We start from the raw sequence: 15,161 nt of genomic DNA, 5'->3' as shown, positions 1-15,161 counted from the left end.
GAAGCTGAACTCAAAAATGTCTGCGATTGCTCGGCGCTCTTGGTACAAGTTGACCGCAACTTCTACTGAGAGCGCAGTGCAATTTTGTCGCATTCTGCGGTCTGGGATCAACGCATCGACGTCAAGCATATCGAGGCCCTTGAATCCAATCACTGCCCATTCGTGCGACAGATATAGGAACCCCATGATATAGAAAACACACCCGCAAACACACAGCGGTCTCAAGGCTGCTTTCTATATGCTTACTGACATTCCTACAAGGTTTCCGTGGCGCCTCAAAGTCCGGCCTTCATTGCCCTGTGCACACTCGTTCATCGCCCCTCAAAGTAATTGCTTCGGTCCGGAGTCGGATGGACATGCTCAGTATGCTGACGTTGCACTGAAACTTCCGAAGGCTGCTTCCTCCAGGCCCCGCGCCTTTTCATGCTTAATGATGATAACATGTCCACCAATTAGACCCTCTTCTGGTTATTAGTATAGCAGCAGTGCATGAGGCCTACGATGGAAGCTAAGGGCAGCGGCAGACTCCAAAACAAACTACTGATCACGCTCACGCACGTAACATAGGCGTAGGTGACACGGCCGTGTGGGATTTCATGTGTTATGTCCTGTCATGGAGCGTAATACAAAAATCTGTCGCAGCGCGAAAAAAACAGGGACAAGAAGAGAGAACAAACACGACAGGACGAGCCCTGTCGTGTTTGTTCTCTATTCTTGTCCCTGTTTCATTCGCGCTGCGACAGATTTTTGTATTATGCATCAACATCAACTAGCCCAAACTTCAGTACTCCTTCACATCATGCAGCGTACACGCAAGCTTCGAGTTATCCTCAAAAGTATGCGAGCAGCAGTCGCAGCAGTCGCAGTTGCAATTTGGAATTCAACGCCACATCTGAGTGAAAAAAACGGCACGCACATTTATCATCTAACGGCGCACTGAGCTATCGGTTATCGCATGCTTTTGACTAAGTACGCAGTAATTATGAACGCAGACAAACCTTGTGATTAACTCTGTGATTAACAGTCTCTATGATCGTGAATCGCTTCCTGCGGGTAGCAAGCTGAAATTAGTTAGGGTACGATCCGCCTCAGTGTAGTCCGCCGCCTGCCGGCCACAGCTGTGGGCAGGGGATGCGCACATATCTTTGATGAATGGCGGTAGGACGCTCTGTGCCAGAAGAACCTTTCTCGCGTGCGGGGGCTTCACATACTGCGTGTATGATGACCCGTGCTGGGAAACATTTTTCTTTATTGAGCCAAATGAGAGGTGATGGCGCATGCGTGTGGTACTCCTCAGATATTTGTGAGCATTTATTAAAGTATATCGGCCTTTTCACTGCTCTGAAGACAAGCAAGACCACGAGCTCGCATCACGCTTCATATATCTATTAAGAGTATGCGTGCGCGTGTATGCTTGACCGACCAGTAAAAATTAATGAAACAGGCCTTTTGCAATTCCTTACCGGCCGCAGCCTGCACAAAGTAGCCGTTTAAACGACTGAAGTAAGAAGGAAACCGCGTCACCGGCCACCTAACGAGCCCAACAGAGCGTCAATGCTTTTGAGAGCTCGTGCTTTTTGCTGCGTACAATGACCACGCGCAGCTTGGGTGCACGGAATGCGATGCGAATGATTCAGAACCCGTGCTTGCGTCTTAAGGTTCTCTCCGTCGTCTGGTGTGGCTCGTTGGCTCCTTGGCCAAGCTGCATTGCTCATGTTTGGAACGTAAGTGACCATTGACGGCGATATAGTGCTCCTCGAGAAAGCACATAAATACGTCACCAGCCACAATTCTATAAATCTAAGAGTGGCGGAGCAATAAGTACTTCGCTTTGACGCTGTTTCGCACACGCAAAGGCATTGTTCTCCGTGAGAACGGCATATTTGCTACTTCGTGATGAGAACCTATATCAGTATGGGCTGACAAAGTATTCCTCTTTTATGGGTCTTTCACAATTATTTGAGCCGCAACGTACAGAAGACTATCAAAACAAAATCGGCAGTGGCTTACCTCAGCTAGGTCCGGATATACGTAGCGAAAGCAATGTCGTGTATTGAGATTTCAGTAGCGACACGCCGTCGTTGTCGTTCAGCAGCTTGACGGCGTGTCTTTGCGAGACGTTCTTCGGGCGTCTCGGCCACCCGCTCAGCCTTTCTCTCCTCGGTTTCACGCGGTCGGCCGGCCTTGTACCATGGGACGACTTCTGGATCGGAAGACTCAATTCCACGCAGTCTTTACTGCTGCCGTGAAGAGCACGACCGCTCTCCTTCTCCCATGGTGGGCGTCTGAGGAGCGAGGGCATCGCTTCCGGCTTGTATCCCAGCTACGCGGTGCGACTCTGCACATGCGCAGTGAACCAGAGCGCCTGCGGCGCCACGGCTGCCATAGTACTGGCTGCCATGGTAACGGCGCATGCGCAGTAGTGGCCCTTGGCAGGCACCACAAAATGCGCTCCTGCTAGGCTAGTGTAGCTTTCGCTACAAAAAACAAAAGTATTAATAGGTTGAACGTGGCTGCACAAAGCTTAGAAATCATTGTAAGCTGGACAGATGCATTCGTGATGATGACCCTTTTTAGTGGTGTATGTGCGCCGGCATCGCCGTATTCGCGTAGGTGTCGCACTGCGTCTGGTGTGGCACCTTGACGTTGCGCAGAGCGTTCAGATCCACCCTAAGGTACGCATTTTAACATCCGAAGGCTCTTTTTGCATAATTGGGACATGGACGAACTTGTCCAGTAGCCACTCCAGCACAAACCAAGGCGGAGAGTTATTGATCCCAAAAGAGGCGATGAACGCATGCATGAATTTAGAGCTTTTAATTCTGGTAAATATATTTATAACATGCTCACACTGTCAAGCCACTTTCCTGTTTCTAATGTATGTCTATTACTCGTCGTCTGGGCTCTCACGGAACACTTTCATTATTAAAGGTTTATGAAATAAGAATTCCTTCTGTGCCAGTACTATTAGTTCAGTGCTGTAGACCCTAAGCCATTAATTCCTTCAGGCTTCTGTCACTATCACTGGAGTTAACTCGGCTCCTTCTGCTGCTGTGTGTTCGCGGCTGCCTAACAGAAATAAATACACGTTGATGTGTAACCTCGGTTGTATTTTCAGACTCGGTCGCGGCGGTAGAATTTCGATGGAGGCGAAATTCTAGAGGCCCGTGTACTGTGCGACGTCAGTGCGCATTAAAGAACCCCAGGTGGTCGAAATTTCCGGAGCCCTTCACTACGGCGTGCCTCCCTCATAGCCTGCGTCGCTTTGAGACGAGAAATTCCATAAACCACAAACCACGTTTCACAAATCCACCTTGTTTTAGGGGCTTCGAACCCGGTTGACGAAAAAAGGGGGGTTCCGCCCTTGTACTGATAAAGGTGCAGGCTTCAGACTGTGGTCTCCGGGGCATTTTATCTCCTTCTACAATCATGTCTTCCACACTGTCAGTGAAACAAGGTTGCGGAAGAAACGGGACGACAGAAAGAGGTCACACCACGAGCGCTCGTGGTGTGTCCTCTTTGTTTCATCCCGTTTCTTGCGCTAGCTGTTTGCATGGATAACCAACAGGCCCACATTCACGCGTTCACGTTGTCAGCGTTCAAGCTGTGACAGGCAGCAAGCCCGGGACTATGCTATGAAGATATTTCTCTCACAACATGAGTCAGGCAGGTTCCTTCCTTCGTTCCATCTTCCTTCTTCTCCTGAGTCACCCAGACAATATCGGAGATTGCAGACTACTAAGTGCCGAAATCATTCCCAAATATTTGGTTTGGTTTGTTGGTTTATTGGGGTTTAACGTCCCTAAGCAACTCAGGCTATGAGAGACGCCGTAGTGAAGGGCTCCGGAAATATCGACCACCTGGGGTTCTTTAACGTGCACTGACGTCGCACAGTACACGGGCCTCTAGAATTTCACCTTCATCGAAATCCGGCCGCCGCGGCCGGGATCGAACCTGCGTCTTTCGGGTCAGCAGGCGAGCGCCGTAACTACTGAGCCACCGCGGTGGGCATTCCCAAACATTTAGTATGGGGGTGACACAACTTTGCCGTCAGGGCACGGTGTGCAGAACTTTTCTTCCGTCGTCGTATCTGCTTCCTGCAGCATCCTCCGGCGCTTTTTCTTGCCCGCTTATCCCGGGACGTGTTCTCGTCATCAGCGGATTAGTGGTTGCTCTGTCCATTCCACCTTTAAGCTGTTGCTGCCCGCCGCATCGGCAGACGCATCCTTCGCACCAGGAAGCCAACGGGCTCTGGCGGTTATTAGAAACGTGGCGCTGTTTTGCAGAGTTGCCCAACTTGGGACACGGACTGGTGGTGCGAAGGAGCTTCGGAGAAGCGACGGACCATCAGTCGCGTTTCGCCCATTTGGTAAACGGCTGCTCCAGTCAGGCTGTGGCTCCTGGTTAGAACCTTGGACTAGGGAGGGCATTTTTCTTTACCAATGAAGTTTCTTGCGTTTGTTTCCTTTCCTTTGTCGTCATATTGCAGCGCTTGGGTGGATGGTGATGAGTGATTACTCCCTAAATAGTAGGATACGAACTGTGACCGCGTTGTGGCCTGTTGCATAGCTGGCTGCGTCTTTCTACAAGGTCACTTCCCTAATCAAAGCTTCGACCTCCACTTTGAGCCTCCGTGTTTTTAATTGACTTTCATTTCTTCTTTTTCCTTACGGCGAAGAATTTTCTTACGTTCTCGCTTATCAGCGACATTTTAATCATTTATGATCGATGCCAAATGCTTCTGGAGGGAATGTCGCATTAGTCAAGGTCACGTGCCAAGGTGGACTGCAGCAACCCCCCAAGCCACATACCTGGCTCGTTATGTATTCTGGCATGGTTAAATGAATATAGAACCAGTCGAATTAAACATTAAGGTCAAAGGGAGGTAACCTAAGTTCAAAAATGCCAGCGGTTCAACTCTGCCGAACCGAGTTTCACGCAGCGAAAGCTCGAAGCGGCTGGCCGCATTGCTCCAAGACGTAGTTCACTATGCGTGCGATCCTCAGCGCGCTCTCCTTCATCCAGAGCGCGCAGCTGTCGTTATATATACTCAATGCATGGCGTCATAACTGTGAATTGAATCACGGGCCACAACGTGATTACCACGTGGCTTTCTTGAAGCCTCTGCGCACTACTTGAAAGGTGATAATTCCATGTCAAAGTTAAAGCTCAAAGTTCAACTTAAAAGTTTAAGATCAAATATCATGGTCAAAGATCAAAGGTTGATGTCAAAGGTCCCGGTCAAAGTTGGAGGTCAAAGTTCAAGGTGAAAGGTGGCCCACTAAGTGGACCATGCGTGGTTAGGTATATGTGCTTAGCAACACTAGCCATGACTTATCTCGAGGTCGTTTCAACGCCATTCGGTGGCTCACTGAGAAATATATAGCTATAGTAGAAGCTATAGCAGTTTAGCTTTCGCTACATAACTTAACATCGGTGTAGCTGGTCTGAAATTTGCAAGGCCCAAAAACTGCTGTCATGAATGCATATGGTCCACGCCGGCATGTCGTTTCAAGCTACTAGTATTGCTTTACTTTAGTGCTCGCCGTTTAGCAGTCTCTCTGTCTGAAAAACTTTATTATTGTTTTACGAATTGGAAAAACAGCGTAATAAAAGACGACACAAGAGAAGGACAAAACACCAGCGCTGGTGTTTTGTCCTTCTCTTGTGTCGTCTTTCATTCCGCTGTTTTTCCAATTCGGAAAACATGTACCAACGAGCCCGTATTTGCCCTCTTCTGGAATTTATTATTGTTACATACTTGAGGTATCCCGGAAAGGGCCACCTCTCACAAGCACTAGTTGCGCTCCTCAGTACAGGAGCCCATTGGCGACCGCTGCGGCTCGGGCGCGCTCGACCAGGGCCTTCTGGCTCACCAGGTCGGAGCAGCCGAGCAGGGCTGCCTCCCAGTCCTGCCGGGTGGGGTTGGGTTTTGGGACGAAGTTCGGAGTTGAATGACATGCCCATACCATGTAGATGTCCGATGACTGATCCGCACAGTACGGACACTTTCCTGTACATGCGGGACCAAAGTGCTTTAGAACTGCCGGGCACAGCAGTGTTTTCGTGTAAAGACGGAGGAGTTTGCGTTCCTCCGTCTTTGCAAGGCCCTTTCAGGGCTTAGGATAAATTGCATGGCCGGATTGGCATAATTCAGTAATTTGTCGAAAAGTGAAGGCCGGATTGGGTTCAAGATCAGTTTCACAAGGATCTAAAGGCTTTGCCCGGAGAGTGAGCGTGCGGTCGGCGGCATCTGCCGTTTCATTGCCTTTGAGGCCCATGTGAGCAGGAGCCCATACTATCGTTCAAGGCGCGGGGGCCCTGTGGTAGTCGCTATATTTAAGGATGCGATACGCAAAGAAAGGAATGTATCCCTCTTGAATATTTCTGTAGGCCCCTCTAGAGTCGGTAATGATGACTCGCGAGTCCTGGTATGCGGCGTCTAGCGCAATGGTGACCTCCTCCGCATGTGTTATGTCTTGAGCCCGGAACGATAGGCCGTTCACCACGACGTTTTGGTGGATGACTGCGGCCATGTACCACCCCCCCATGGTGAGGACCGGAGGCGTCCACGTAGAAGATTCCGCGTTTTTTTCTCTAGTGGCGGGTCAGTGCCTCGGTCCGCGCAAGGCACCTGCCACTGTGATCGTCACGTGTCATGTTGGCTGGAAGAGGACGCACGTGCAGGGTGTTTCTGGAGACTTCGGGGATGCGTACGCGCTCTTCCGTCAGTGTTGGGTGGTGGATGTGTAGTCGGGTTTATAGGCGGCGTCCCGACGGCGTCTTTGAAAGTCTTGTGTATTGATTGGTCAAGTGTGCCTCCCGGAGCTCCGCTAAAGTGTTTACGATCCCCAGGCCCTTAAGGCGCTGATTGCACGTGTTCACCGGGAGATCGAGGGCACGCTTGTACATCTTTCTGAGAATCACCTCGAGGGCGTTCTCGTCAACCTTACGCAGGTGAAGGTAAGGAGTCGAGTAGAGTACTCGACTGGTCACGAAAGTATGCGCCAGCCGCAAGGCGTCTTTGCTCCGTAGTAGTAGCAGTAGTAGAAAACCTTTATTGAGATCTTTTAAGAGATTCGCGGATTCGAAGCCTCCGTCGTCTTTCGTGGCGCCGGCGACTTGAGGCTTCTCTTCAGCAAGGTTGGGCCCCTATTCCAGGGCTCCACTGAGTCGCGCTGCATCAGTAGCGTGCCGCACTAAGGCCCTTTGGGCCGCGAGCTCGCTGCTGGTGAGCCGGCTCTCCCATTGCTCCGCACTCGGGAATTCGTGTTGGTGGAATGCTTTATTTCGTTCGCACTCCCATGTGATATGGTATAGTGTGGGTGTGTCGCCGCACCAGGGGCAGTTTGCTCTGTATTGTGTTGGTGACATCTTGTTATAGATGTACAAGTTGGAGAAGGAGTTTGTTTGTAGCCTACGCCAGCCGACTGCTTCCTCCCTCGTGAGGGCTTTGTGTGGTGGTGGGTACTTGAATCTAGTCCCCCTGTATAGTTGTAATGTCTCTGTGTATCCCCCCTCGCATGCTAGTAGCTGAAGCTCCAGAACATCTGACATGCCTGCTCGGTATGTAAGCCCTCGAGCTAGGCTGTCTGCTCTTTCGTTCCCCGCTACGCCTGCGTGGCCTGGGACCCACATTATGTGTTGTATGGGTGTCTTCTCAGCAGAGGCTGCTGCCCCACTGATTATCCTGAGGGCCATGCCACTAATTCTGCCCTTCGTATAGTTTTTACACGTGTCTTTCGAGTCTGTTAAGATGTTTAGGGATCGGCCTTTCCTATAGCCTTCTGCTACCGCCAGCGCGACGGCAATTTCCTCCTCCTCCGTTATGCCCACGACCTCCACTGAGGCGCATGTGGCCATGTCTCTTGTGCTATTAACTACCACCGTAGCGGCTAAGCGCTTCCCTGCATGTACGTACATGGAGGCATCCGTATAGACTGTGTTCTCTGATCGGCCTAGCCTCCTTTCTATCTGCTCGGCCCTTGCTTTTCGTCTGTCCTCGTGTAGGTTAGGATCCATGTTTTTAGGCAGGGGTCCTACATTAAAGGTCTTTCTAAGGTCGTCCGGTACGTCCGCGTATCTGTCTACCAGTCCGCACGTGCTCCGACCCAACCTTCTCAGGAGCGCCCTTCCCGTAGAGGAGCCTCTGAGCCTGATGAGTTGTGCCCCCAATTGAGCCTCGGCAAGCTCATTGAAGGTATTGCTGATTCCGAGTTGGAGTAGCTTCTCGTTTGATGCGTTTCTGGGCAGGTGTAGAGCAATCTTGTATGCCTTCCTGAGAATACAGTCGGCTTGCTCTCGCTCCGCCTTTGTTGTTGCGTGGTAGGGCAAGGAGTACATAACTCTGCTAACGATTAGGCTGTTGACGAGTTTGAGGGTATCTTCTTCTTTCATCCCGTACCTTCTCTGAGAGACTCTACTGATCATTCTGCCAACCTGCTCCGCGGCTCTTCTCAGCAGGCTGATGGTATGGCTGCATTTTCGGCTGCTCTGCAGCCACATGCCTAGGATTCGTACCATGTTCTGTTCTTGGATCAGTTGCCCCTCTAGAACTACTTCCAGCGAGGCTTTGGTAGGATTTCTTCCGATCCTGATGATTTCCGACTTCTCCGCCGAACATCTGAGGCCTCTCTCCCTGACGTAGGTCTCTACGCAGGTCGCAGCTTCTTGTAGTCTGTCTTGCTTCTCCCCTAACGATCCTTGGGTGACCCACACCGTGATGTCGTCGGCATACATCGCGTGTTGGATGCCCGGGATTTCCTTGAGCCGTCTTGCTAGCCCGATCATCGCCATATTGAACAGGACGGGCGATATCACGGAGCCTTGGGGTGTTCCTCTGCAAGGCGTGGTGAAGACGTCGCTTCTCAGCTCGCCTAGTCCCACGGTCGCTGTTCTGTCGCTCAGGAAGGCCCTGATGTAGTCGTGGGTTCTTCCCCCGCAGTTGGTGTTGTTGATGCCTTCCATGATGGCGGCGTGGCTCACGTTGTCGAAGGCTCCCTTTATGTCGAGGGCCATGACAACGTTTTCGCCACTTCTCGGCATTTTCTCGAGTACTTCCTCCTTGAGTTGGAGTAGTACGTCCTGCGTAGACAGGTGGGCTCTGAACCCGTACATGCTGTCTGGGTACAGTTGGTTCTTCTCTAGGTGCGACTGGATCCTTTTTGTGATTACTTTCTCGTACATCTTGCCCAGGCACGACGTGAGGGAGATCGGCCTGAGGTTCTCGACCTGGAGTTTCTTGCCTGGCTTCGGGATCATTACCACTACCGCGTGTTTCCACTCGGCCGGCACTGTTCCTTCTTGCCAGAGCTTGTTGAAGTAGGCTGTGAGCTGATCTATGGCTCCATTGCTGAGGTTTCTTATGAGCGAGTTCTTGATTTTGTCCGCCCCCGCTGCTGTGTTTTTTGTTGCCGACCTGATCGCCTCGACGACTTCCTCTCTCGTTATGGGCCGATCCATGGTTGGATTCTCTTTGCCCTGGTACTCTTCTTGGTAGCTTTCGACCTGGTCTCTGCCGTAGCATTTGACCCGGACTTCCTCGAGTAGCTGTTCGTCCGTGCCAGTGTACTGGTGCACCAGCCTCTGAATCGATTTGCCGCTTTCAGATTTGTTCTTGCTCGGGTCCATGAGGGACTTGAGGATCTGCCACGTCCTGGCCGTGCTGAGGGTGCCGTTCAGCGCGTTGCTGAATTGCTGCCATCCTTGCCTAGCCAGCTGCGTTGCATACTCCTCCGCTTGTTTAGTTATTGCGGCTATTTTAATCTTTAGCTTCCTATTGAACTTCTGTCTTTTCCAATGCTTGGTGAGCCCGCGTCTCGCCTCCCATAGCTTGAGGAGCCCCTTGTCCACCTCCGGAGTTTGTTCGGTTCTATCCACCTCTTTAGTATAGAGTTCTTGGATCTGTCTGAGTTGCTGGCTCCACTCCTCCGCAGATACAAAGTCGCCCTTGATCTGCTTGCAGTGTGCTCTGAAGGCGTCCCAGTCCGTTAGGCGGACTTTGCCTATTTTCCGCTTGATATTGTTTGCGGTTGTGCTGATCCTTATTATGTGGTGGTCGCTTCCAAGGTTCTCGAGCAGGTTCTCCCATTCTGCTTGTCTGGCGCCCCTTACGAAGGTTAAGTCAGGGCACGTGTCTGGACTGACGCTGTTCCCCTGTCTAGTTGGGTGGTGTTCGTCGGTTAGCAATTCGCACTCTGCCTGTTCTGCTGCAGGGCAAATGCCACGTCCCTTCTTGTCGTCTTTATTGTAGCCCCACCTCGGGCTCTTGGCGTTGAAATCACCTGCTATTACTAGGGTGTTGTTCCCCGCTAACTTTTTCGCCTCCGTAAAGTGCCTAATAAAGTCCCCATCTTTCTGTCTGGGCGGGCTGTATAGGTTTATAATATAAGTGCTTTTAGATCGTGCTTTCTTTTTGGGGATTATCTCCGTGATCACGTGTTCGATCCGGGTGTCCTCTATTTCGTTATGTGCTATGGCTACTACTTGTTTGCTAATGAGAGTTGCCGTACGGCCACTTTTCTGACACGTGTAGCCCCTAAGCGTAGGGGTGCAGCTTGTTTCCTGTAGCATAATTACGTCTGGTGGGGTTCCTCTGGCATAGATGAATTGCTGCAGGAGGCCTTGTTTTTGCCTGTACCCCCTACAGTTCCACTGCCACATCTCTAATTGTTGGAGGCGTTCTGCCATGATGGGTTACCATTATTTGCGTTGGGGGTTTCTGTGCCGAACCTGCGTTCGTTAAGTAGTCTGTCTCTAGCATCATTGGTTATTCTCTGTGTGTTTTGGCTCTTGATGTGCGTCCTGACATTCTGTTCTAACAGGGCAAACTTTTGTTGTCCCTGCTGCATTTCGCTTTTTAACTGCTGCATCTGCTCTTGCATCTGCCTCTGCATGTTCATCATGAAGGAGATTAAGCTCATCGTTGGAGGTCCCTCCCTCGTGGTGGTGTTGCTCCGTCTCCATCGCCCTAGGCGGTGGGGTCTGAGTCCTAGGCGGTGCATAGCCTGTCCTCGATTCACGTAGTTCTCTGATAACCTCGCTTAGCTGCTTCCTAAGCTGCTCAAGTTCACGTTTAAGTGTCTTATTTTCCTCCGCTAGCTGTTTCTCGCGTGCGGTTTGTGTGTTGTTTGTGTTCGAGTGCGGAGCAAAGAGTGATTTGGGAGGGCCGTCTCCCCAGCTCACCTTAACGCCGCCGCTCTTCTTCTTTTGCTGTTGCTGCCCTTGCGTCTGCTTCTGCTGTTGCTTGCCGTTGCCGCCCAAGGGTGGGAAGGACTCGTCCCTTTCGGATCCCCGGCTCTCGCTCCCGTTCCGGCTGCCCCCGCTGCTGCTCCGGCCCGACTCCTGACTCTCGTCACGGAACCATCTTGGTTTTCTTCCCCGGCTGCGGCCCCGGCTACGGCGTTGCTGCTGCAGGGGGCCCCACCGCAGCTCGCTCGCCGACTTGAGTCGCTGTTTGCAGTCTCTCGTGCCCGCCACGTGGTCGCCGCCACACAGCAGGCATTTGGGTGTGCATTGGTGGTCTGCCGCCGGGTTCTGGAGTCCGCACTGTCTGCAGGCCCTAGTCTCCGGATTCGGGCAGACGTTCATTCGGTGCCCCTGTTGGCCGCAGATGTAGCATACCTGCCTCGTGGGCCGGTACGGGTAGCACCAAAATTCTCCGCTGTGGTAGAGAACTTGCTTCGGGAGGGTGGCGCCGTCGAAGGTGATGATGGCCGTGCTGGATCTCCCGAGCATTCTGGCTGTTAGGATCTTCACGCCTTGCGTGCGAACTCTGAGGCTTGCCTTGAGTTCCTCGGGCGAAGTCTCCGGATCCACTCCGTGGATCACCCCACGTAGCGTGCCTTCCGGCGCCGCCACGTGTGCGTTTACGGCGTAGTTCTTGCCTCCGAAGCTCAGCTGCTTGATGCGCATAATCTTCTTGGCCGCTTCTTCGTTGCTGGTGCTCACAATTATGATGTTCGATCCATTGCGCAGCCGGATGATCAGGTCTTCTTCCTTACATCCCCGCTCGGTAGCCGCGACTACCGCCCGCGCCACGTGGTGTTGGTGCAAGTCTCTGACTGCGAGTCCTCTCGGCCGGAGGACGATTTTAAAGTCGTCTCTGGGGAGCGGAGGCAGGCGTCGCCTCGGCGCTCCCTCCCTCTCTTTCTTCTCCGCCGCAGCTGGCGCGCCAGCTGCGTTCTTCGTCGCCCCTGAAAAAGGCGCGCAATCTAGGCCGTTTCCCGCCAAAACTTGCTGCTTGCCGCCGCCATCTTGGCGTTTCCTTTGTTTCTTCGACATGGCGACTATCCAGTCGTCTTCTTTTTCTCTGTCGATTCCGCTTACTTGTGAGCGTTGGATCGGTGAGGTGCTGCTTCCCGGGGCTTGGATCCCTGCTGCAGCGAGGCCGTCTCGGTCTTGCTGCATGTGGGCCACTTCGATGGTGTCGTGGAAGTCTTCTTCCATATTTTTCTGGGATTCAGCCAAAAATCTTGTCGGTCCTAAGGTCACGGGTTGGTCGTAGCTCGGATTTCTCGTTCGGGACATCGCTCCGATGCGTCTTCACCGCGGGCCGAAGCCGGGAAGGCCGCGGAGCCCCGTACTTAACGCCTTGCCGACCACGTGGGAACTTCAAATGCCGATAAAATCCGAAAAAATGGACCCACCGGCTTGAAATTGGTATCCTCGTGGTCCTCTTCACTTCCGACGTCGATTCCGACCAAAATTTTGGTAGTCCGATGGGATTAACCGGGTCAAAGGACACCAAAATCACGGAGCGCATGTGAGGCACGTCCGCACTCTTCGGCGAACGCAGCGTTCCTCCTTGCACCGTAACCCCCCGCGTTTGTTGGAAACCCGGCGGACCATCCAACCAACCTGGTTCCGCACCTTGCGCAGTTTGGCTAGTGTTGTATCAACCCGTCGATGTTTGTGGATAAAAAGACCAAGAACTCTAATCTCATCGTGTTTGGGTATCGGGCCACTGGCCAGAGATAGTTCAATTTTGTTGGTGCACTTAGGCGACGGCCGAATGTGCAAAAATTGGGATTTGGACGGGGAGCATTGAAGGCCACAGCATACAGCTGAACCTGCATACGACTACGTGGGCCCTCGGGGGTCCTGTTGAGTGCAAAGATACTGGTCGCGAAGTTTGCACGCTAATTTAGAGGTATTTCCTTCGAAGCTATGAATAGATCATTGGAGAAGTTTTTGTGTTTCGGCACGAGTTTGAGTCAGGTCAATTAGGGCGCGGAAGAGGCGCCATGCGCCCCGGGTAGACATTTGCCTGGCCGCCGTGTTACAGCGGTTCACCCAGTTCGAGTCGGCGAGTTGTGCCGCGTACTCTGCCGCTCATTGGGTGACCTCGGCCATGGAGTTACGATGCCTTTACCATGCGTTTACAATGCCTTTGCTTTCTAGTCAATTCACGCCAAAGGTTCCAGATGTTGCGCTGAACCATCTCCAATCTGTTAAAAAAATCACGCAAAGTTAGTAGAACTTTGGTAACCTAGGCCTTAAATGTTTCTGCCGAAAAAAATATATTGATGAGAAGATCGCAGTTCGGGACATTTCGAAAAGGTGTGACGCTTGGTAACGCACAATAACATATCAAAAATAAATTTTTCCCACAATGCTTCATATCCATAAATAGTGTAATGACAGAGTTCGGCTTTAGATGTGATTCAGGACATGTATAAACGGTCGTTTTTGGTTCAAACCTTACTTATCTGCCACTTCAGTATTACTTTTTTACCTCGACGAGCTCAATTTCATCAACTGTAACAATTTTCCAGGTAATACACGTCCAGGGAAACCAAGCGGATGTTTTCTAATTTCAGAGAGCATTTTCATATTAACGAAAAAACGAAATGGTGTAAATTTTACATTTGCATACATTCTAAAAATATTCAATGCGTATAAAAATACATGACTCGAATCACGAACAAAGCCAGAGTCTTTGCAATGCCATTAAAAAACTATGGACTGTGCTGTAAAATTTTATTTTTTTCTCAATTACTGAGCGGTGCTTTATTTCACGCCATGTTCAAACTGCGCTTCCATCAAGAATGAATTTTTTCCGGCAAAAATACTGCACGCTAACATTGCGCTCGTTGTGCTGAGTTTTCGTGCATTTTCTTTAACAGACAGACGAGGTCAGGCGCAACTTCCGGGTCGTTTTGGCATGGAGTGATTTTATATTTTGACAATAACGTGAAAAAGAGTATCGGTACATGCACAACTATTAAAAGCTCAACTGTCATATTTTTCTGTGATTATTTATGGAGTTCTCTTTTCGAAAACGTATTGTGCAAAACCAAGCAATAAATATATATCAATAAAGCAATAGTCGTTCCCACTGCGCATGATCGAACTACTTATTAAAAGTTGAGCTAGGAGCTGCTCGAGAAAAATGAAGTTGCTGCCAGGATTCGGGGCAACGCGATAAATAAGCTCTCGTGCGGTAGGCTTCTTTATCTATCAGACCGCAATGAGGCACTGAGCCTTGACCGGAAAATTAAGCGCTCAGTATAACGAGAAGTGCTTTTAAAACTCCACTTCCTGCCAAACTTTTTGAGACACGAATGTTCGTCTCCTCCGAAAAACCGTACACTTGTTCCTGTTATTTCTCCACTGTGACAGGCTCATCCACAAAGGAAAATCGGGAAAAAAATGAAGCTTGCAACCCCGTCAAATCAAAGCTTTTTATTTATTTTCATCACGACCAAACCGGTCACAAGCGAATGTTTACCTCCTGCTAAATTGCGCTTTCTGGTATACGTACGCTGAAATACGTGGTACACTAAAGAAGGAAAACTAAAGAACGAACATAACGTGAATTTACTTTTTATTCTGCACTTTTTTCCTCCAGTTCGTTTCCCAAGTAAAAGGCAGCGTTTTGAAGCATCCCAGCTGTTTATTTTGTTGCGCACCATCTATCATCGTAAGCATTCAGTATCATTTCCGAGAAACATCTGTTTTCGCTGCACTGTGGCTGACGCGGGCCCAATTACAGAAGACTATAGTCGGATACAACTTAAGTCTGCAGTGAAGCTCCGCCCATATTCAGCCTTCGCGCACAGAATTCCTTCACGACGAAAAAGTAGTCCGCTGGTTAAACGCTTCTTTTTACGTTAACAAGAAGCTTATGACAAGAAAAAAATTATGACCTCTAGAATTTT

At 50.7% G+C, this 15,161-nt stretch overlaps 1 pseudogene; it reads right to left on the bottom strand.

Annotated features, from left to right (window-relative positions):
* The window catches only part of LOC149329471 (TNF receptor-associated factor 3-like), a 42,611-nt pseudogene extending 30,875 nt beyond the window's left edge, over positions 1-11,736 (bottom strand).
* Positions 11,737-15,161: the final 3,425 nt, after the last annotated feature.

This window comes from Amblyomma mixtum, chromosome 9 (genome assembly GCF_055824585.1).
Source record: "Amblyomma mixtum isolate Tamu chromosome 9, ASM5582458v1, whole genome shotgun sequence".
Classification (NCBI taxonomy): domain Eukaryota; kingdom Metazoa; phylum Arthropoda; class Arachnida; order Ixodida; family Ixodidae; genus Amblyomma; species Amblyomma mixtum.
This window is presented reverse-complemented; position numbering and strand designations above follow the sequence as displayed.